The sequence below is a fragment of the Pristiophorus japonicus genome, chromosome 15 (assembly GCF_044704955.1).
Source record: "Pristiophorus japonicus isolate sPriJap1 chromosome 15, sPriJap1.hap1, whole genome shotgun sequence".
Taxonomy (NCBI): Eukaryota; Metazoa; Chordata; class Chondrichthyes; family Pristiophoridae; genus Pristiophorus; species Pristiophorus japonicus.
Genome location: NC_091991.1, coordinates 57,962,061 through 57,983,692, shown reverse-complemented (window position 1 = coordinate 57,983,692; position 21,632 = coordinate 57,962,061).

The window sequence follows — 21,632 nt, the reverse complement described above, 5'->3', positions numbered from 1 at the left end:
TCTCTTTGTGAAAGCTATAGAGTATATTCTTTACACTCGGAGGTAGTATAATTAAGTGCTTAAGAACTGATTTAAATATGCAACTAATTTTTCCATAAACTAAAATGCAAATCCTATAATCAATATGTCCTTATGCATGAGGAAGATCCTGTGCAACAATCATCCTCATTTGATCTAATTAATGTTTGCTTTATTATGGTATAGGAGAAAATAAATTATGTCCAACACACCTAATCTGAATAACTTTTACAAAATTCAGAAGATATGATCATTAGATAATTAGAGATAATCGTTGGTCCGTGGAAATTATAGGCTTTAGAAAATATTTCCCTATATCTCAAAAAATGTACATCTTGCCTAACATGGAAAGTATATTATGTAATTAAGACTAAGATATTAACAAATATTCCAGATAATTTAACATATTTTATGTTTTTAAAGATCAATTAATACATGATGATGAGAAACAATTTCAACATCAATCACTCAGTATGAAACATTTTTTAAGAAGGGACCACCATATACAAGTTTAAAAGAGGAAGACGAATGAGTAAATTGCTGCAGTGATATCAAACTCCTTCAAATATAGTTTCATTTGTACTTCGCAAGTTCTTTCAAATTTTAACTTTTCCCTGCCCCATTTGTATCCAGGGTTGTTAATAGCCTGTTAGGCTACTGCCTTGGTTAAAGCTGGTTTCCACTTCAATGAGTAAAATATTTTATTTACTTATAACCTCCTTATTTGCATATGAAGCAGTGTTTTCCTTAACAGTACACATTTGGGAGTTTTAAATGTCATGCAGTACCCCACCCTGTTATCTGCAGTTTGTTGCTTGGGATGTATATAAATACAGGTATTATAAGGGGCTGATATTATTTCTAGGAAGGGAAAAAGCCTTGAAGAGCTCGGCATAATTTCATCATTTTGAGATCAAATACGAGCAATGTTACACTGCTTTTAGGATGTGATTGATGTATTTTCAGTGTGAATTGTGTGATTGTGTTATTTATTGAAAAGCTGTGTCAATAACTGGCAATGCCAGTAATTCTCCCTTTTAAATGTTAAATCTCCATGAAGGCTTTTACAGCTTTCTTTTAATATGAACTGGGAAAAAAAAGATTTGTTATTGGAAGCAGCACAATTGCTTCCAAACCTACCAACAGATTTAGATTGCTTCCCTTCTCATATATGTAGAGAAAACTGATTGAAGGATTTCTATCAGAGCTGCAGAACAAGGTCCTTACATTTCTACAGCGTGCTAATACTCCTCCTATCTTAGTATACAGGAAGTTGTATCCCTTCCGCAGAGAGCAGGTGCAAGAGTTTCCAAACTCTATGAATTGGCCGGTGCCTGAGTTAAGCCCTTAGTGGCTTGGATGCCACTGACTCTGCGCTAATCCTGAGGGGAAAGAAGAGATTTAAAACCATCTGACTACACTGTATTTCCAAATTGGGACAATTTAAACACAATTCCAGAACTCATTCTAAGTGACAATATTAATGCAGCAAAAACCCAAAAATTGAGTGCCAGCCTTAAATTCACAGCACCATTGGTTGGTATTTAACTTACACTAAATAGTTTATTTTGTAGAGTTTGTTTCCTACTTTCTTAGGATTGTGCCCTGAGTCCATTGGGAACAGTGTGACATTGGTGTATAGTATGATAAACCTGATGGTGATGTAGAACCTGAAGGAGTATATAAGATAGCTGGTATCATGTGATAGGCACCATCGTGTGGAACGTTTTGTCTATTTGAGGTGGAAGTGGCGATGCGCACTGTCAATAAATAAAGAAATCATCCAGCGCACACTATCATCTGTTAATCAAAAATTTAGTGTACATTAAATTTGCAAAAATGTGGAAATATAGTTTTATAAAATATAGACTACAAACAAGACAAAGGATCCCACAACTTTAAGCTAAATTATTTGAAATACCATTTGATGGTAAAAGTTCTCATCTTCACAACATTAAAAATATTTGAAACAGCAGTTATTTAATAGTCAGTTTTGATTATCTCCTTTTATATTTTTGTGTTATGCTTGCACCTAGTGATAATGAGTGTTATAAAATTGTGAAGGCGGAATTAAAAGCTTCAGTCACAAACTATTCATGCTTTTACCTGTGTCCCATTTAGTGGTAAGGCTGTGTTCAGCATCAGCTGTCCAACATCTTTTTCATTTCCCCTCCCCCCCATCTTTTAACACTTTAAATACAATTTCATATTGAGGCTAATTATAAGCAGGTTTTGCATATTTAATTTTTATTACAATTATATACTGTAAGGTAAAGAGGTGCTTAGGATGTAGCCCTGTTTATTCTGGATGTATAATATTTATAGGGTTTTTTTTGTAATGTGGTAAAGTTTTCATTTCTGTTGGAAAATGTTGCTTTGCCACAGTGTGCAATATATAATATTTGATGGGGTTAGAATTCCTACGAATTGAGCATATTAATGACATGCAAGCCTAAAGTCTTATTGAACTGCGGCAAACTTCTTAGAATATCAGCATGGAACAGGGCCTCGTAGTTAGCTTTATATATTGCTGATCTGATTACACAGCCCAGGAGCTGAGGTGCTGCCAGTGTGTGTGCCCGGACACAAAACAGATCTAATCTTGCATAATTTAATTGGGTATTGGGGGCCTCTGTCATGAACGTAGGGTGCTAGTAGTCTGCGAAAGGCATGGGGGGTGTGCATGGGGGAAAAGGACAATGGGGATGTATGGTTACAGGGGCTAGGGAATTCCATGGAGACACTAAGCAAGGGTGCCTGAATTTTTATTGGCAACATTGTAATGGTGGCTGCTCCTTCAATGCCTATTTGGAATGGGCACTATATGGCTGGAGCACTGCTCCGGCTGCATTATGAGGTAACGGTCTGATACAACACTTTTGCATACATTCTTTAAGATCTTCACTTACCTGAAAAAAAATCTGTTTTTAAATTGGAAACAATTTAAATGAATTTTTTTGCTTAGAAAAAGGAATAAAACATGCAGCGAAGGCAGTGTGCAGGTGTTTGTAGCTGTCTCAGAAACTGTGTGCACATCTATGAATAATTTGTCTTTTTTTGGCTGCACAAAGAGAAGCTCAGGAGAGGAAAACCTTACGATACAACTGATCTGATGGCTTACGTTGCAGGGCTTCACCAAGACTATATTTAAGAGTGATTATTGGACTGGAATTCCACATGCTGGTCAGCTATGAAAAAGACCAAGGGTCAAGAAAGGGGAGAAAAAATTGTAGCTTGGGGTTTGAAAAGCACTTGCCTTTTACAATTAATTTAAACATTTTTTTTTCTTAAATCCTCTGAATTATATTTATCAGACACACATGGTAACTGACTAGTTGTGGAAAGTTATTTCTGTCAGGGACTTGAGTGAATCTAAAATTATCTGAAACACTGTCGGTAGATTTTGCAAAAGCTGTTGTTTTATTTAAATTATTATTTAGTATTGCATGCAGAATACATAGTTAATTCCCTATCTTTTTGTGTTCTCTTTACCACCTGTTTGAAATTTTGAGTCACTAAATTCGACACTTTTGTACTCTGTTTAAAAAAAAAACCAGAAAAAGAGTTCATTTGTAAATAACCAATGTACAGTTTGTAACTGTAATGTTATTCTGTCTATGGTGGGATAGATAATCCGTCTTGCCCTCGCACGTAAAATTTAGAATGTATTGACCTAAAACAAGTTTTAAGTTAATCTTTGATTTGGACAATGTATATTCGTGTAAGATTGCATTTTTATCTAAGGAATGATGTTATTAAAATTGCAAATAAATTAAATTTCCTAACAGAGTGCCTCAGTTTATTGTTGTTATGATAGCCCAGTTAAGCACCTTTTCTCAGTGGCTGTTACAGATATTTTCATTTAGAGGTCAGAGCAGACTGCATTGAACCCTGCCAGGTCAGACACTCATGGTGACTCAATGGGATCGATTTTGACTTTTAGGCACGCTCATTTAAATTTGGCAGGCAAGCTGCGGGGCTACAAACGGGCATCCCAATGCATCTTGCTGGATTGCGGCCTCCAGATTGGGCCAGGACACACATTCTAATTCTGTACTCACAATTCCAGTTTTCCGCCTATTTACTTTGACGGAGGGAAAATTTCAGGCTGGCGAATGCAAAAGTGGAGTTTCAACTTTGAAGTCGCACATATAGCAAATGAGATAAATGAATAGTTAATTTGTTTTGGTGATGCTGGGTTGGGGATGAATGTTGGCTAAGACACAAGAGGGCCGAAATGCACCCTTTTACTGGGTGGTGCTAACGGGATGCAAAATAGAATTTGACCAGGCGCAGTGCAAAAATCTCCCCTACGGAATTGGGTGGCGGTACAAGGTAGCGCCCGTTCCTACCGGGAGCATCTCACTCAGCTACGCGTGGTGATTATGATGTAGTCACCGTGCGCATCGCCCCCTTACCGTCCTGGAAGTGAAATTGCCCCGCGCAACTTACCTTAGCACCTGACGATGACATCAGCTTGAGTTGTCGAGTTGCAGGGAACTGGATGCGCCAGCACTATTTAGAGGCACCATCTTGGAAAGTATTTTTTGTCGGCCATTACTTATTTCTGCTTTCCAACAGTTAGGTAGAGTGATAGCAGTGATTTTTAGCTCAAACATTCTTTTACCTTCTACCTTTTCCCCTGTGTTACTGATGGCACTTTTGACATTCAACCATTTCTGTTGCTTCATGGGGGCTGTGCTGGCACTCAATCACCTGCTCCTACTTCACCGCCAGAGGGTGCTTTGCCGAAGACAATGGCGCCGCCAATTACAGAGAGAACGGCATCAAGAGAGGTAGAAAGAAAGGCTATGACAAAGAGGAGCACCACAGGGAGAAGCCCATGGAGGAGAAGTCCATGGAGCACACCACAGGGAGAGGCAAAGGGACAGGCACAGACAATCACATGCAGCAGCACAGGGAGAAGCACATCAATATGTTGCCAGTGGAAGAAGGCATCACAGGAGGCCTTACTCTCCCAGGGTATTCCGGCAGCACTTCTACATCAATCTCACTAAGGAGCAGTGTGCGCAAAGGCTGAGTTTCATGAAGGGTGGGATCACAGAGCTCTGCCATCTGCTGCAACCATACCTTGGGCCTCAGACCAGGGTGAGGATGACTTTCTCAGTGGTCGTCAAGGTCACCATTGCACTCAATTTTTACGCCATTGAATCTTTCCAGGGAGCAACAGGAGACATCTCCAACATCTCCCAGTTTGGTGTCCATTGCTCAATCAGTGAGGTCACAGATGCTCTACAGAAGGATGAGGGACTACACCTCCTTTCCCATGAGCAGAGAGAAGCAGCACGAGTATGCATGTGGCTTTGCCAGGATAGCGGGCTTCCCCATGGTGCAGGGTGCCATTGACTGCACTCACGTCGCTTTGCGGGCACCGCATAACAATCCTGAGGTATTCCGTAATCGCAATGGCTACCACTCAGTTAGTGTGCGACCATACACGCAGAATAATGACCATGACTTCCTGCTATCCTGGCGGCAGCCACAAGCCTTCATCCTGTGCCAGATCGTTGTGCCAGCTCTGTTCCAGCCCCCAAATGAAGCCGTGGCTGGCTGCTCGGCGACAAGGGCTATCTGCTATCCACCTAGATCATGACACCCCTCCGCAACCCCACTACTCCTGCCCATCACTCGTACAATGAAAGCTATGCCGCCACCAGGAACATCATTGAACAGACCATCTGAGTGCTGAAGCAATAGTTCTGCTGCCTTGACCGCTCGGGAGGAGTCCTGCAGTACTCGCCTGAGCAGATGTCTCTATTCGCCGCCATCAGCTGCATGCTGCACAACCTGGCCATCATGATGGCACAGCTATTGCCACCAGTCATAGCTGCACCACCTCAGGAGGAGCAGCAACAGCAGGAGGACGAGGAGGAGCAGGAGCAACAAAACCCGCAACGGATGAGGCAGCGACTCCATCTCGATCCTGCAAGGGAGGTCCGCGACCATCTCATCTCAGCTAGTTTTCATTGATTTCCATCCCACTTCCCGGTTCCCCATCACCACATCAATTTGCCCTTCCATACCAAAGCCCTAACATGGATATGAGAGACAATAGCAAACATTAAACATTCCAATCACCATTTATCAAACAACAATAAAATGTATAACTGTATTTATTCAACACCCTTGTGCATTTCCTTATAGCCCCTTTTTCACTCACCTATTCTACTACTCCTCCGCAGTGTCTCCACTGGTGGAAGGCTGCTGTGTGTCAGGACCAGAGCCTTGTAGGACACCCTCGACCAGCTCTAGGCCTGGATAATCTGGCTGCAGACTGCACCATCTCAGGCTGGGCGGCGGCAATCTGGGCTGGCTGGGTGACGGGCAGCGACAAGTGCAATGGCAGAGTGGTAGTGGTGGGATCAGGAATGCTGTCATCCTGAGAGAGCACAGCAGGTTCTTGCTCCACTGACCCACTACCACTCTCCCGGGGCACCATCTCAGCATCCTCACCAATCTGCTGGAGCACAGATTGCTGGGCTGCTGCGACACCGTGTGTTCCCCAGTCGACTGTGGTGGATGACAGCAGTCAGAGCTTGCGTGGAATGCAGCTGAGACGGCATGACATCACCAAGACATTGTGTGGCATCAAGTTGAGACTGCACGAGAGCAGTCTGAGCATCCATGCGAGCAACCATTGACATTATTGCAGCAGCAAGACGTTGTGTTGCTTCTGCCTGTGCCGCAATGGAAGTTGCCACATCACCCACAAACCCACGAGGTTTGGATCCGCATAGTCTGGGAGTCCACTATCGTCTTCACAATGGCAATGATGTGCGCAGAGCTGTGTACAATGCGGGAGGCAGACTCCTCCACGCTCTTTACCACTTCCGACAGGCTCGCGGGCACCTATCATGTCAAAGTGCATGGCCATCATCTTTTGTGTGAACACCTCCCCATCGAGGTCTTCATCTGAGTTCTCTGCAGCAGAACTCGCATGCGAACTCATCTTCCGGGGAGATGGCTCTCAAGCTTCCCTTTATCCTTGACTGTGCTACAGCTTGCTAGGCCCTGGTGCATCACCCAGTGCAGACCACTGACCTAAGCTAACCTCTAAAGACCGTGTAGTGCCAGTATTCGAGCTGGTGCCTGATCCTCATCCCCCTCTTGTCTGGGTTGGGGGTGGGGGGCTCAAGCACAGACTGCTCATCTGCTGGCTGATTATCTGAAAACATAAATGACACGAGTCGCGTTAACCTGAGGGCAGGGAGGCAGGAATGGAGAAAGGAAGGCAGACAGAATGAGAAGCTGGAAAGTGATAAGGCCTTCTGGTGGGACGAGAAGAGAGGATAATGATACCATTGTTGCCCATAGCGGGCTCGACGCCTCCGCCGGCCACGGCGCCCACCCCCTGCGGGCCAATGAGCCACAGCACTCACTCCTCCAGGTCAGAAAGCTTCCCCCCGTCCAGTCTGCTGCTGCTCCATCCTGTTGTGTGCCATCTTGGCCTGCAAAAGAAAGGAACCTGTGTGAGTAAGAGTCCAGTTATGTTTGTGGAAGATATGCCTGCTGTGGGTAAATAGCTGTGAATGTAGGCAAGGCATGACATGAGGCTGTGACTGTGAGTAGGCAGATGATTGGTGGTTGCCTGCTGGGTTAAGTGCTGGTTTGCTGAGTGTACATGCTCAGAGGCTGGTATGTAATAATTGTGGAAACATGTACTCCCCTTGACCACCCGACTGAGGTAATTGAATTTCTTGCGGCACTGTGTAGGGCTGCTATCCACCATGGTGCTGGACGACATTTCTGCAGCCACCTCTGCCCACATGGCCCTAAAAACCTGTGGAGTTGGCCTTCTCCCAGATGGAGGGAACAGTGCATCCCTCCTTCTCTCCACTGCCCCCACCAATGTCTGCAATGTCAGGTCATTGAACCAAGTGGCCCTTGCATGAGGTCTTGGAGCAGCCATCGCAGACCTTTCTTGCAGCTCCCAGTTAACTCTAGAAATGATGAAAATGACCAGGTGCTGCCTGAAATGACATTCCCTTTAAGAACTGGAATGAACAGCAGGCTGATTATCACTGAATGAAAGTCAGCTGAAATTGGGTGCAGCCCCGGTAATAGCGCCCCTGCAGTGTCCCACGAGCCATTAGCACCTCAGATACCGCCTCACTGCATTTCTGAGGGAAAAGTGCCCAATTTCCCACAATTTTGCAGCCCATCTCGCACGCTACTGAATTTCACCCCCAGCTTTCCTGCCATGGATTCTTTTAAGACTACCTGACATGCAGATAGGGCCTCAGTTTAACAGCTCAAGCAAATGACAGCAACCTTTGATAATGCAGAACTCCTTTACTAAAGTGTCAGTCTGGATTATGTACTGAAGTCCTGGAGTAGAACTTGAACCCACAACCTTCTAACATAGAGACATGCATGGTACCACTGAGCCATGTTGACACTTGCAACTGGTCCTCCAAGTTCTATAGATGAGAGAAATTAAGCTGTCCCTTCCTAATTGAAATGAATCAATAAATTAATTTTCTCTCAATAACTACAACTTTCATTTGTATAGCACCTTTAACGTAGAAAAACATTCCAAGACGTTTCACAGAGCCATAATCATAAAATTGGACAAGAACCAAAGAAGGGAATATCAAGAGGGATGACAAAAGCTTGGTCAACAATGTGGATTTGAAGGAGGGTCTTAAAGGAGGAAAGAGGTGGAGAGGCAGAGGGTCTTAGAGAGGAAATTCTAGAGCATGGGATCGAGGCAGTTAAAGGTACTACCACCTGTGATGGAGATACACAAGGGGTCAGAGGAATAGGGGTGCAGGAGCATTGTGGTGATGGAGGAGTTTACAGATAGGAAGGGATGAGGACAGGGAGTGATTTAAATATGAGGATGAGAATTTTAAACTTGAAACATTGGGGGACTGGGAGCCAATGTAGATCAGTAAGGACAGGGGTGGTAGGTGAAAATGTTGCAGGGTTTTAAATGAGCTGAAGCTTACAGAGGATGGGAAGCTGGCCAGGAGAGCATTGGAATAGTTGAATCTGGAGATAAAGGCAAGGATGAAGGTTTTAGCAGCAGAAGTGTAGACAGGTGATATTATGGATGTAAAAGCAGGTGTTTTTTATGATGGAGATGATATGGAGTCAGAAGTTTAGCTTGTAGTCAAATAGAACGCCAAGGTTATGCATTTAAGGAGAAGCTAGAAAGGCACACGAGGGATAACGGAATAGAAGGATACGCTGATATGGTTAGATGGAAGTAAGGTGGGAGGAGGCTCATGTGGAGCATAAATGCCGGCATAGAACAGTTGGGTCTGTTTCTGTGCTGTAGACTCTGTAATTCTATGTAAGATTATAAACTGAGATATACCTGTATCCTTAATGAGCGTATATCTCAGAGAAAACATGTTTTAAATGTTTTATTGCATTTTCTGGTTTTGTTTTCCTCAATCATTTCAATTAATTTTTAATTCCACCTAAAGTAAAGGTGGAGTCAGAAGACATGATACATAGAAGACACATGATAAGACATAATGTGGCTTTCTTACTCTGTTTGGTTTCCTGAATACGTCAGCAATGTCAAGCAATTCTCACTGTGAGTTCCTGAATTCACATTATTACTCACAAAACATTCTTACTATCTGTACAGATTCCTGAACCTGAACATAAATGCCATCCTTCTCTTCTCAGGTCTCTGAATACATAACTTATGTGTATGTGTCATACTTGCACATTAATTGATTCCTTAATAAGTGACTCGTGTACATGTAGAATCTTACTCTTAGTAAAAGTTAAGTACGGCACTTGTGCGTGTGCATCATCCTGATTCCATACGTTTCCTGAGCACGAACTGTCCTTACTCTAGACCCAGAAAAGTAATGAAGAGGCTGTGAAAAAGTATCCGAATATTGTTATAGGAAGTGTTGAAGCAAGTCATTACAAAACATAAGTAAATGTACATTTAATGTACTGCAATAGCTAAATTTTGTACTCACAAACACATTTTTCAGCAGACATCACTGGATAGCAATTAGGAGCAGGAGAAACCTGACTTACTGTTTCCTTTCAAATAACTTAATTATGTTGCCATTTTTCTCCTGAAGGCAATAATGCCTGCTTGGGTACAGTTCCCTGGTCCTGTCACTGTTCTGGTACCTTACCCAAGTTGTTATTTATGTGTGAGTCACAGACTACTTAACCATAGCTAATCCTGACCCTGGCCTTACCTGTACTAATATCACTTGTAACTTTGTATTCACAATCAAGTATAGGAAGTTCCTTACTTGTTCCCTGTGGCCTTATACGATTGACAGCAGCATGCGTTTCCTTACTCCCCCTTCCTTCCCTCTCCGCCCCTCCCCTTCTTTCCCTTCCCTAACCCACCCCTCTTTCTTTCCCTTCCCTAACCCACCCCTCCTTCTCTCCCTCTCCTTTCCTTCCCCTCCATCCCTTCGCCTTCCTATCTCCTTCTTCTCACCTCATCTCCCTCATACCCCGCCCCTTGCTGCCTTCTCCCTCACTCTCATCTCTGACTTCCCTTCCTCCACCCTCTTCTTCTACTCCCCTCTTCCTCCTCTCCCTTCCTCCCCCGGCCCCATCTGCCTTCTCTCCCTTCCTGCATCATCGTTCACTTAGCTCCTTACTCACTAACCCCGCTTCATTTGTAAAGTGCTCTCGGTCTTAACTCGCCATATGCAATGGTGCAGGAGATTGACATGTACATTTTAAAAATGCAGGTCACTGTTCAAAACTGGGTGTTCGAGGGTCTATGATCAGGTATGAAGCCTAACTCATAAGAACATAAGAAATAGGAGCAGGGGTCGGCACCTTGAGCCTGCTCGACCATTCAATAAGATCATGCATTATCTTCTACCTCAACTCCACTTTCCTGCACTAACCCCATATCACTGGATTCCCTTAATATCAATAATCTAAAGTAGAATCATAGAAATTTACAGCGCGGAAGGAGACCATTTCAGCCCAATGTGTCAGGGCCGGCCAACAAAGAGCTATCCAACCTAATCCCACTTTCCAGCTCTTGGTTCGTAGCACTGTAGGTTATGGCACTTAAGGTGCACATCCAAGTACTTTAAAAATGTGGTGAGGGTTTCTGCCTCTACCATCCTTTCAGGCAGTGAGTTCCAGACCCCCACCACCCTCTGGGTGAAGAAAATTCTCCTAAAATCCTCTCTGAACCTCCTACCAATTCATTTAAATCTATGCCCCCTGGTTATTGACTCCTCTGCTAAGGGAAATAGGTCCTTCCTATCCACTTTATCAAGGAAATAAGTCCTTCCTATCCATTTTATACACCTCAATTAGGTCTCCCTTCAGCCTCCTCTGTTCCAAAGAAAACATACCCAGCCTATCCAATCTTTCCTCATAGGTAAAATTCTCCAGTCCCGGCAACATCCTTGTAAATCTCCTCTGTACCCTCTCTAGTGCAATCACATCTTTCCAGGAATATGACGACCAGAATTGCACACAGTACTCTAGCTGTGGCCTAACTAGTGTTTTATACAGTTCAAGCATAACCTTACTGCTCTTGTATTCTATGCCTCAACTAATAAAGGCAAGTATTCCATATGCCTTCTTAACCACCTTATCTATCTGGCTACTACCTTCAGGGATCTGTGGACATGCACTCCAACATCCCTTTATTCCTCTACACCTCTCAGTGTCCTACCATTTAATGTGTATTCTTTTGCCTTGTTAGTCCTCCCCAAATGATTACCTCACACTTCTCCGGATTGAATTCCATTTGCCACTGTTCTGCCTACCTAACCAGTTCATTGATATCTTCCCACAGCCTACAGCTTTCTTCTTCATTATCATCCACACATCTGATTTTAGTATCATCTGCAAACTTCTTAATCATCCCCTACATTCAAGTTTAAATCATTGATATATACCACAAAAAGCAAGGGACCTAGTACTGAGCCCTGTGGTTTCCCAATGGACACACAGTCTTCCAATCACAAAAACACACATCAAACTTTGCTTCCTGCCTCTGAGCCAATTTTGGATTCAACTTGCCACTTTGCCCTAGATTCCATGGGCTTTTACTTTTGTGACCAGTCTGCGATGTGGGACCTTATCAAAAGCTTTGCTAAAATCCATATACACTACATCAAATGCACTACCCTCATCGACCCTCCTTGTTAGCTCCTCAAAAAATTGCATCTAGTTAGTCAGACACGACCTTCCCTTAACAAATCCATGCTGACTGTCCTTGATTAATCCATGTCTTTCTAAATGAAGATTTATCCTGTCCCTCAGAATTTTTTCCAATAATTTTCCCACCACCGAGGTTAAGCTGACTGGCCTATAATTACTCGGTCTATCCCTTTCGAAACAAAGGTACCATGTTAGCAGTCCTCCAGCACCACGCCTGTAGCTAGAGAGGATTGGAAAATGATGGTCCGAGCCACTTATATTTCCTCTTTTGCTTCTCTTCACAGCCTGGGATACATTTCATCCAGACCTGGGGATTTATCCACTTTCAAAGCTACTAATCCCCTTAATACTTCCTCTCTCACTATGTTTATTTCATCTAATATTTCACACTGCTCCTCCCTGATTGCAATGTCTGCATCACCCCTCAAGTACCTTTCTTAGGCAAGATCAAAACTGTATACATTGGGCCTGAAATCCAGGTTTCTTCTTCCCGCGGGCATTCGACTAGAAACATAGAAAATAGGTGCAGAAGTAGACCATTCAGCCCTTCGAGCCTGCACCACCATTCAATAAGATCATGGTTGATCATTCACCTCAGTACCCCTTTCCTGCTTTCTCTCCATACCCCTTGATCCCTTTAGCCGTAAGGGCCATATCTAAATTCCTCTTGAATATATCCAACGAACTGGCATCAACAACTCTCTGCAGTAGGGAACTCCACAGGTTAACAACTCTCTGAGTAAAGAAGTTTCTCCTCATCTCGGAACTGCAGTCCTCACTAGTCACTGCCTGCCATTCTGAAAAGGACCCATTTATCCCGACTCTCTGCTTCCTGTCTGTCAACCAGTTCTCTATCCACGTCAATACATTACCCCCAATATCATGTGCCTTCATTTTGCACACTAATCTCTTGTGTGGGACCTTGTCAAAAGCCTTTTGAAAGTCCAAATACACCACATCCACTGGTTCTCCCTTGTCCACTCTACTAGTTACATCCTCAAAAAATTCTAGAAGATTTGTCAAGCAGGATTTCCCTTTCATAAATCCATGCTGACTTGGATCGATCCTGTCACTGCTTTCCAAATGCACTGCTATTTCATCTTAGCATAGAAACATAGAAAATAGGCGCAGGAGCAGGCCATTCAGCCCTTCTAGCCTGCACCACCATTCAATGAGTTCATGGCTGAACATGAAACTTCAGTACCCCCTTCCTGCTTTCTCGCCATACCCATTGATCCCCCGAGTAGTAAGGACTTCATCTAACTCCCTTTTGAATATATTTAGTGAATTGGCCTCAACTACTTTCTGTGGTAGAGAATTCCACAGGTTCACCACTCTCTGGGTGAAGAAGTTTCTCCTCATCTCGGTCCTAAATGACTTACCCCTTATCCTTAGACTGTGACCCCTGGTTCTGGACTTCCCCAATATCGGGAACATTCTTCCTGCATCTAACTGTCCAGTCCCGTCAGAATTTTATATGTTTCTATGAGATCCCCTCTCATTCTTCCAAGCTCCAGTGAATACAGGTTTGGTTGATCCAGTCTCTCCTCATATGTCAGTCCTGCCAACCTGGGCATCAGTCTGGTGAACCTTTGCTGCATTCCCTCAATAGCAAGAACGTCCTTCCTCAGATTAGGAGACCAAAATTGAACACAATATTCCAGGTGAGTCCTCACCAAGGCCCTGTACAACTGCAGTAAGACCTCCCTGCTCCTATACTCAAATCTCCTAGCTATGAAGGCCAACATGCCATTTGCCGCCTTCGCCGTCTGTTGCACCTGCATGCCAAGTTTCAATGACTGATGTACCATGACACCCAGGTCTCTTTGCACCTCCCCTTTTCCTAATCTGCCGCCATTCAGATAATATTCTGCCTTCATGTTTTTGCCACCAAAGTGAATAAGTTCACATTTATCCACATTATACTGCATCTGCCATGCATTTTCCCACTCACCTAACCTGTCCAAGTCACCCTGCAGCCTCTTAGCATCCTCCTCACAGCTCTCACTGCCACCCAGCTTAGTGTCATCTGCAAACTTGGAGATATTGCACTCAATTCCTTAATCTAAATCATTGATGTATATTGTAAATAGCTGGGGTCCCAGCACTGAGCCCTGCGGTACCCCACTAGTCACTGCCTGCCATTCTGAAAAGGACCCGTTTATCCTGACTCTCTGCTTCCTGTCTGCCAACCAGTTCTCTATCCATGTCAATACATTACCCCCAATACCATTTGCATTAATTTTGCACACCAATCTCTTGTGTGGGACGTTGTCAAAAGCCTTTTGAAAGTCCAAATACACCACTTCCACTGGTTCTCCCTTGTCCATTCTACTAGTTACATCCTCAAAAAATTCCAAAAGATTTGTCAAGCATGATTTCCCTTTTGTAAATTCATGTTGACTTGGACTGATCCTGTCACTGCTTTCCAAATGCACTGCTATTTCATCTTTAATAATTGATTCCAACATTTTCCCCACTACTAATGTCAGGCTAACCAGTCTGTAATTCCCCGTTTTCTCTTTCCCTCCTTTTTTAAAAAATGGTGTTACATTAGCTACCCTCCAGTCCATAGGAACTAATCCAAAGTCGATAGACTGTTGGAAAATGATCGCCAATGCATCCACTATTTCTAGGGCCACTTCCTTAAGTACTCTGGGATGCAGACTATCAGGCCCTGGGGATTTATCGGCCTTCAATCCCATCAATTTCCCTAACACAATTTCCTGACTAATAAGGATTTCCTTCAGTTCCTCCTTCTCACTAGACTCTCGGTCCCCTAGTATTTCAGGCAGGTTATTTGTGTCTTCCTTCGTGAAGACAGAACCAAAGTATTTGTTCAATTGGTCTGCCATTTCTTTATTCCTAATTATAAATTCACCTGAGTAAAATTAGGAGAAAAGATGCGCACTTACCTTTTCGTCGAATGCTCACCAGAGATTCCGGCCTCAAGGCCTCCTCTTGCGCAACGGAGCGCGTTCACGTTGGGTCGTCCGTAGGAGTCACGTGGGCCTGGACACCCAATCACAGTAAAGTATTTTCTCATTCATTGTAATAGGAGTTTCGGACGTCCAAAACTCCTATTACTATGAATGAGAAACACCCCCAAACACTAAATATATATTTTTTTAAATACCTCACATAAGTACATTATAGAAATTAAAGTTGATAGAAATGTTTTGGGAAAAAAAATTGTTGATTTTTAAAAAAGTTTTCATTATGGTTTAAGATAAAATTACCTGAGTGGGCAGGGTTTTTAACAAATGTAATGTTAAATTTTATTTTTATACGCTTTTGATATGTTTTGAAGCTCTTATGCTGGTAAAAGTAGGCTATGCGCCTGCTTTTACCAAGCGCAAGAGTTTAAGGACATTCGCAGGGCAAGACATGGGCAAATAGTCCAATCTCTGCCGTGGGAATGTCCTTCTCTCAGATGCGTGCTATCTGTCAAGCTAGAAACTTGACAGATCGGAAAACCGGCTTTTGCGAAGCCTTCCCGCGTTCGTACATACTCCGTACGGACCCTGGGGAGGCCGGAATTTCAGGGCCAAACTCGAGGTATAGTCTCACCAGGGCCCTATATAATTGCAGTTAGACATTTTTACTCTTGTACTCAAATCCTCTTGTAATAAAGGCCAACAGACCATTTGCTTCCTAATTGCTTAATGTATCTGCATGTTAACTTGCGGTGATTCATGTACAAGGTCACCCAGGTCCCTCTGAACATCATCACTTCCCAATCTCTCATCATTAAAAAAATAATCTGCTTTTCTATTTTCTACCAAAATGGATAACTTCACATTTCACCATATTATATTCCATTTGCCATCTTCTTGTCCAGGGACACTAATCAGGATTGTTAAAAGTGGATCCCCAGTCCAGGGACTGAGGAGGGTGAAGTCTGGGTCCTTAGTTCAGGGACAGAGGAGGGTGAAGCCCGGCTCCTTAGCCCAGGGACAGAGGAGGGTGAAGCCCGGGTCCTTAGCCCAGGGACCGAGGAGGGTGAAGTCCGGGTCCCCAGCCCAGGGACAGAGGAGGGTAAAGCCCGGGTCCTTAGCCCAGGGACCGAGGAGGGTGAAGCCCGGGTCCTTAGCCCAGGGACCGAGGAGGGTGAAGCCTGGGTCCCCAGCCCAGGGACAGAGGAGGGTGAAGCCCGGGTCCTTAGACCAGGGACAGAGGAGGGTGAAGCCTGGGTCCTTAGCCCAGGGACCGAGAAAGGTGATGCCCGGGTCCCCAGCCCAGGGACAGAGGAGGGTGAAGCCAGGGTCCTTAGCCCAGGGTCCGATGAGGGTGAAGCCCGGGTCCTTAGCCCTGGGACCGAGGAGGGTGAAGCCCGGGTCCTTAGCCCAGGGACCGAGGAGGGTGAAGCCCGGGTCCTTAGCCCAGGGACAGAGGAGGGTGAAGCCAGGGTCCTTAGCCCAGGGACTGAGGAGGGTGAAGCCCGGGTCCTTAGCCCAGGGACAGAGGAGGGTGAAGCCCGGGTCCTTAGCCCAGGGACAGAGGAGGGTGAAGCCCGGGTCCTTAGCCCAGGGACTGAGGAGGCTGAAGTCTGGGTCCTTAGTCCAGGGACAGAAGAGGGTGAAGCCCGGCTCCTTAGCCCAGGGACAGAGGAGGGTGAAGCCCGGGTCCTTAGCCCAGGGACCGAGGAGGGTGAAGTCCAGGTCCCCAGCCCAGGGACAGAGGAGGGTGAAGCCCGGGTCCTTAGCCCAGGGACCGAGGAGGGTGAAGCCTGGGTCCTTAGCCCAGGGACCGAGAAAGGTGATGCCCGGGTCCCCAGCCCAGGGACAGAGGAGGGTGAAGCCAGGGTCCTTAGCCCAGGGACCGAGGAGGGTGAAGCCCGGGTCCTTAGCCCAGGGACCGAGGAGGGTGAAGCCCGGGTCCTTAGCCCAGGGACCGAGGAGGGTGAAGCCCGGGTCCTTAGCCCAGGGACAGAGGAGGGTGAAGCCCGGGTCCTTAGCCCAGGGACTGAGGAGGGTGAAGTCTGGGTCCTTAGTCCAGGGACAGAAGAGGGTGAAGCCTGGCTCCTTAGCCCAGGGACAGAGGAGGGTGAAGCCCGGGTCCTTAGCCCAGGGACCGAGGAGGGTGAAGTCCGGGTCCCCAGCCCAGGGACAGAGGAGGGTGAAGCCCGGGTCCTTAGCCCAGGGACCGAGGAGGGTGAAGCCCGGGCCCTTAGCCCAGGGACCGAGGAGGGTGAAGCCTGGGTCCCCAGCCCAGGGACAGAGGAGGGTGAAGCCCGGGTCCTTAGCCCAGGGACAGAGGAGGGTGAAGCCTGGGTCCTTAGCCCAGGGACCGAGAAGGGTGATGCCCGGGTCCCCAGCCCAGGGACAGAGGAGGGTGAAGCCAGGGTCCTTAGCCCAGGGACCGAGGAGGGTGAAGCCCGGGTCCTTAGCCCAGGGACCGAGGAGGGTGAAGCCCGGGTCCTTAGCCCAGGGACAGAGGAGGGTGAAGCCAGGGTCCTTAGCCCAGGGATAGAGGAGGGTGAAGCCAGGGTCCTTAGCCCAGGGACCGAGGAGGGTGAAGCCCGGGTCCTTAGCCCAGGGACAGAGGAGGGTGAAGCCAGGGTCCTTAGCCCAGGGACCGAGGAGGGTGAAGCCCGGGTCCTTAGCCCGGGGACAGAGGAGGGTGAAGCCCGGGTCCTTAGCCCAGGGACAGAGGAGGGTGAAGCCAGGGTCCTTAGCCCAGGGACAGAGGAGGGTGAAGCCCGGGTCCCCAGCCCAGGGACAGAGGAGGGTGAAGCCTGGGTCCCCAGCCCAGGGACAGAGGAGGGTGAAGCCCGGGTCCTTAGCCCAGGGACAGAGGAGGGTGAAGCCAGGGTCCTTAGCCCAGGGACCGAGGAGGGTGAAGCCAGGGTCCTTAGCCCAGGGACAGAGGAGGGTGAAGCCTGGGTCCTTAGCCCAGGGACAGAGGAGGGTGAAGCCCGGGTCCCCAACACAGGGACAGAGGAGGGTGAAGCCCGGGTCCTTAGCCCAGGGACAGAGGAGGGTGAAGCCCGGGTCCTTAGCCCAGGGACAGAGGAGGGTGAAGCCAGGGTCCTTAGCCCAGGGACCGAGGAGGGTGAAGCCAGGGTCCTTAGCCCAGGGATAGAGGAGGGTGAAGCCAGGGTCCTTAGCCCAGGGACAGAGGAGGGTGAAGCCAGGGTCCTTAGCCCAGGGACAGAGGAGGGTGAAGCCTGGGTCCTTAGCCCAGGGACAGAGGAGGGTGAAGCCCGGGTCCCCAGCACAGGGACAGAGGAGGGTGAAGCCCGGGTTCTTAGCCCAGGGACAGAGGAGGGTGAAGCCCGGGTCCTTAGCCCAGGGACAGAGGAGGGTGAAGCCAGGGTCCTTAGCCCAGGGACCGAGGAGGGTGAAGCCAGGGTCCTTAGCCCAGGGACAGAGGAGGGTGAAGCCTGGGTCCTTAGCCCAGGGACCGAGGAGGGTGAAGCCAGGGTCCTTGGCCCAGGGACCGAGGAGGGTGAAGCCCGGGTCCTTAGCTCAGGGACCGAGGAGGTGAAGCCCGGGTCCTTAGCCCAGGGACCGAGGAGGGTTATCTAGACCTGAAATATACCTCGGGCTAAGATGAGGTAATTCAGTGCAGATCAGGGGAGCCTGACCTGAGTTAAGTACTGCCTTTCCCAGCAGAGGAGGAGGAGGAGCCGGTAGGTCGTCCGGGAACTGGCCCTGCTGGGAGTCTCTGTTACCCGCCCAGCCCTGTCCCCTTTACACGGAGCAGGGCCCAGCCCCGCCCACGGATTTGCATCAGGCGATTGCAGGAAGTGGCGAGGACTCGACGGCCGAGGGAGGGACGGGTTGCTCGATGAGGTATCGGGGTCCCGGCAGATGGGCCTGAAACGGACACCGAGTGCCGAGTGAGCGCGCTGCCGGTGCACAGAGTGCGAAGCCGCTGGAAAGTTCTGGAAACTCCGCCGTCTCCGGATACTTTTTTCGAATCTCTGTTTCTAAAGTTGAAGGAACTCTTCGCCATGAAGCCGTTTCTCCCGGAATTGCTGTCGGTGTTTGGCGGCGTTTTGCTTGTAGTCTCTGTACAAGGAGTGTTAGTTCTGGAAACTTCCAACGACTGTTCCCAGCAGGTAAGATGTTTGGTGTCTGATGCAGAATATATATGTATGGCGGGGTAGGGATATACTGCTCAGTAAAATAAAATAAAGTCTTGCTTTTATATGGCGCCGTTCACAAACTCAGTACATTCCAAAGCGTTTCACAGCCATTGAAGTACTTTTGGAGTGTAGTTACAGTTATTATGTGGGAAACACAGCGGCCTATTTGCGCACAGCAAGCTTCCACAAACAGCAATGTGATAATGACCGGATAATGTGTTTTAGTGATGTTGATTGAGGGTAAATAATGTCCAGGACACCGGAGATAACTCCCCTGCTCTTCAAAATAGTGCCATGGGATCTTTTACGTCCACCTGAGAGAACAGATGGGGCCCCGTTAAACGTCTCATCAAAAAGACCAGACAGTGCAGCACTCTAGATTTTTTTTTCTGCTCAAGTCTCTGGAGTGGGACTTAAACCCCACAACCTTCTGACTTAGGCGAGGGTGCTACCAACTGAGCCACAGCTGACAGTTGTGTTTCTCACAACATTATCATTGACAACCCTATAAAAGGTGCATATTCCACTTTTTTGAAGCAGATTTGTAGGTACGGCTCCTATTTTGTGATGTCGTCATCATCATCATAAACAGTCCCTCGAATCGAGGATGACTTGCTTCCACGTCAAAAAGTTCACAGGTGTTACAATGAAGGACCGAATATTCCAGGTCCCTAACTGAAGGATGGAAGATGCCTGTGCGTGGATTTTTTTTAACATGTGGTGGCCGTTGCATACCAGCCACCACACTGGCTTGACAGAGCTAGGTCGTGGTCCAGTGGCAAGGATTAACCAAGATGACTGGAGACCAGCTCTGCTGCACTGACCTAATGCACACACATTGCAGTGTGGGCTGGCCCATGCTGCCTCTGGGCCCAAGCCTCTCCTGGGCCCGATCACGTCCCTCTACAATTTCTCGCCGCTCCTTCGCCCCGACCTCGCTGCTCCTGCTGTACCTGGTGTGATGTGTATACTTTATACAAGAGGATAGATTCTACTGCATTGGACATAACACAACCATAATATAGTGAACTATATACTGTGGTAATTAGTAGCAGAATAATTCTTTCTTGACTCTTGTTTCTGGCTATATCATAATTTTTTTGAGCCTTGAAAACGCTGTTGATAGTAACAGATCAACTTGACTCTCTTCCTGTCTGGGTTACAATTTCTGTTGAAAAGTCGTGGAGTGGGCATTGATCTTGCCAAGCTACTGATTCTGAAATAAGAGTGCTACCAACTGAGCTGAACTGACAGCTCTAACCAGACAGCATGTTTGGGTAATAGATGGGGAGAATTCAATTTATGCCCCCACAAATAGGGGTAGCAAAGTTTTTTTCCATTTTTTTCCATTGTAAATTTGTGGATTTTTTGGGGGTGGTGGATCAGTAAAAATCTCCCAATTTTGGCATGAAAGCTCAAATTTCTTTGGTCTTTGTGCTGATCCTTGGGCCGCATGATGCACTTGTCTGTAATAATTGTCATGCATGTTGCGTGTTGTACATGTATGCAGTGTGTGATGATGTCACTCATGCCGACTGTACATTTGGGACGCAATTTTCAGCACCAAATCCAATGATGAATTGATGTTAGTTCAGAGTTTGAGCAAAACCTGTTCTCATGGATTCTTTCTCTGTAAAGTTAATAAGGTGGTGGTTCTGAACAACAGCAATTTGCATTTATGTAGTAAAACATCCCAAGGTGCTTCTTTTTGATGTAGAAATGTGTTTACATACAAATGTGAACATATTTTGCACACATTATCTGGTAATGTAGCATTACTGAGGTTGGGCATAACAGTCTTGCTTACGGAAACAACACAAGCCTCTTTGTGTCCTCTTGGTCTTGGAGAGTAGAATAAATATCACTTTCATCAGACTCTGAGTTAGGTATTTATGAATCAGTTTTATTAACAGCACACTAAATTTTCACCCATATTTTAGAAATATCTGTAAAACCCATCTGTTTTTCTAATTCTTTTTACCTGTTGATTTTTTTCCACTGTTTCTGATTTGAAAAACATTTTTTTATTAGAACTCTCTCATCCGAAAAGTACTCTGCACTTCATAGCTGTGACTACTGTCGGCAGTTAGATTGCAGGTGAGGTTGGTAACTAAGCAAAAGGAGAGGACATTGTCATAAACCTGTAGGTGACACTGTGTGTAGAGCAGACCTAAACTCACTTCCCACACTAATTCTGATCATGATGTGTTAGGAGGTAGCAGGTGGCAAATTTTTGGAAGCCTGTCATTTGGGATGCTAATGTTGTGGTGTCTAGACAGTCCAGATGGAGAGATGCAGTACCTTCAGCTCCAACAGTCTTGGGCTGTCATTTCACTTGCTGTGACCCAGATGACCTGTGAATTTAGTGAAA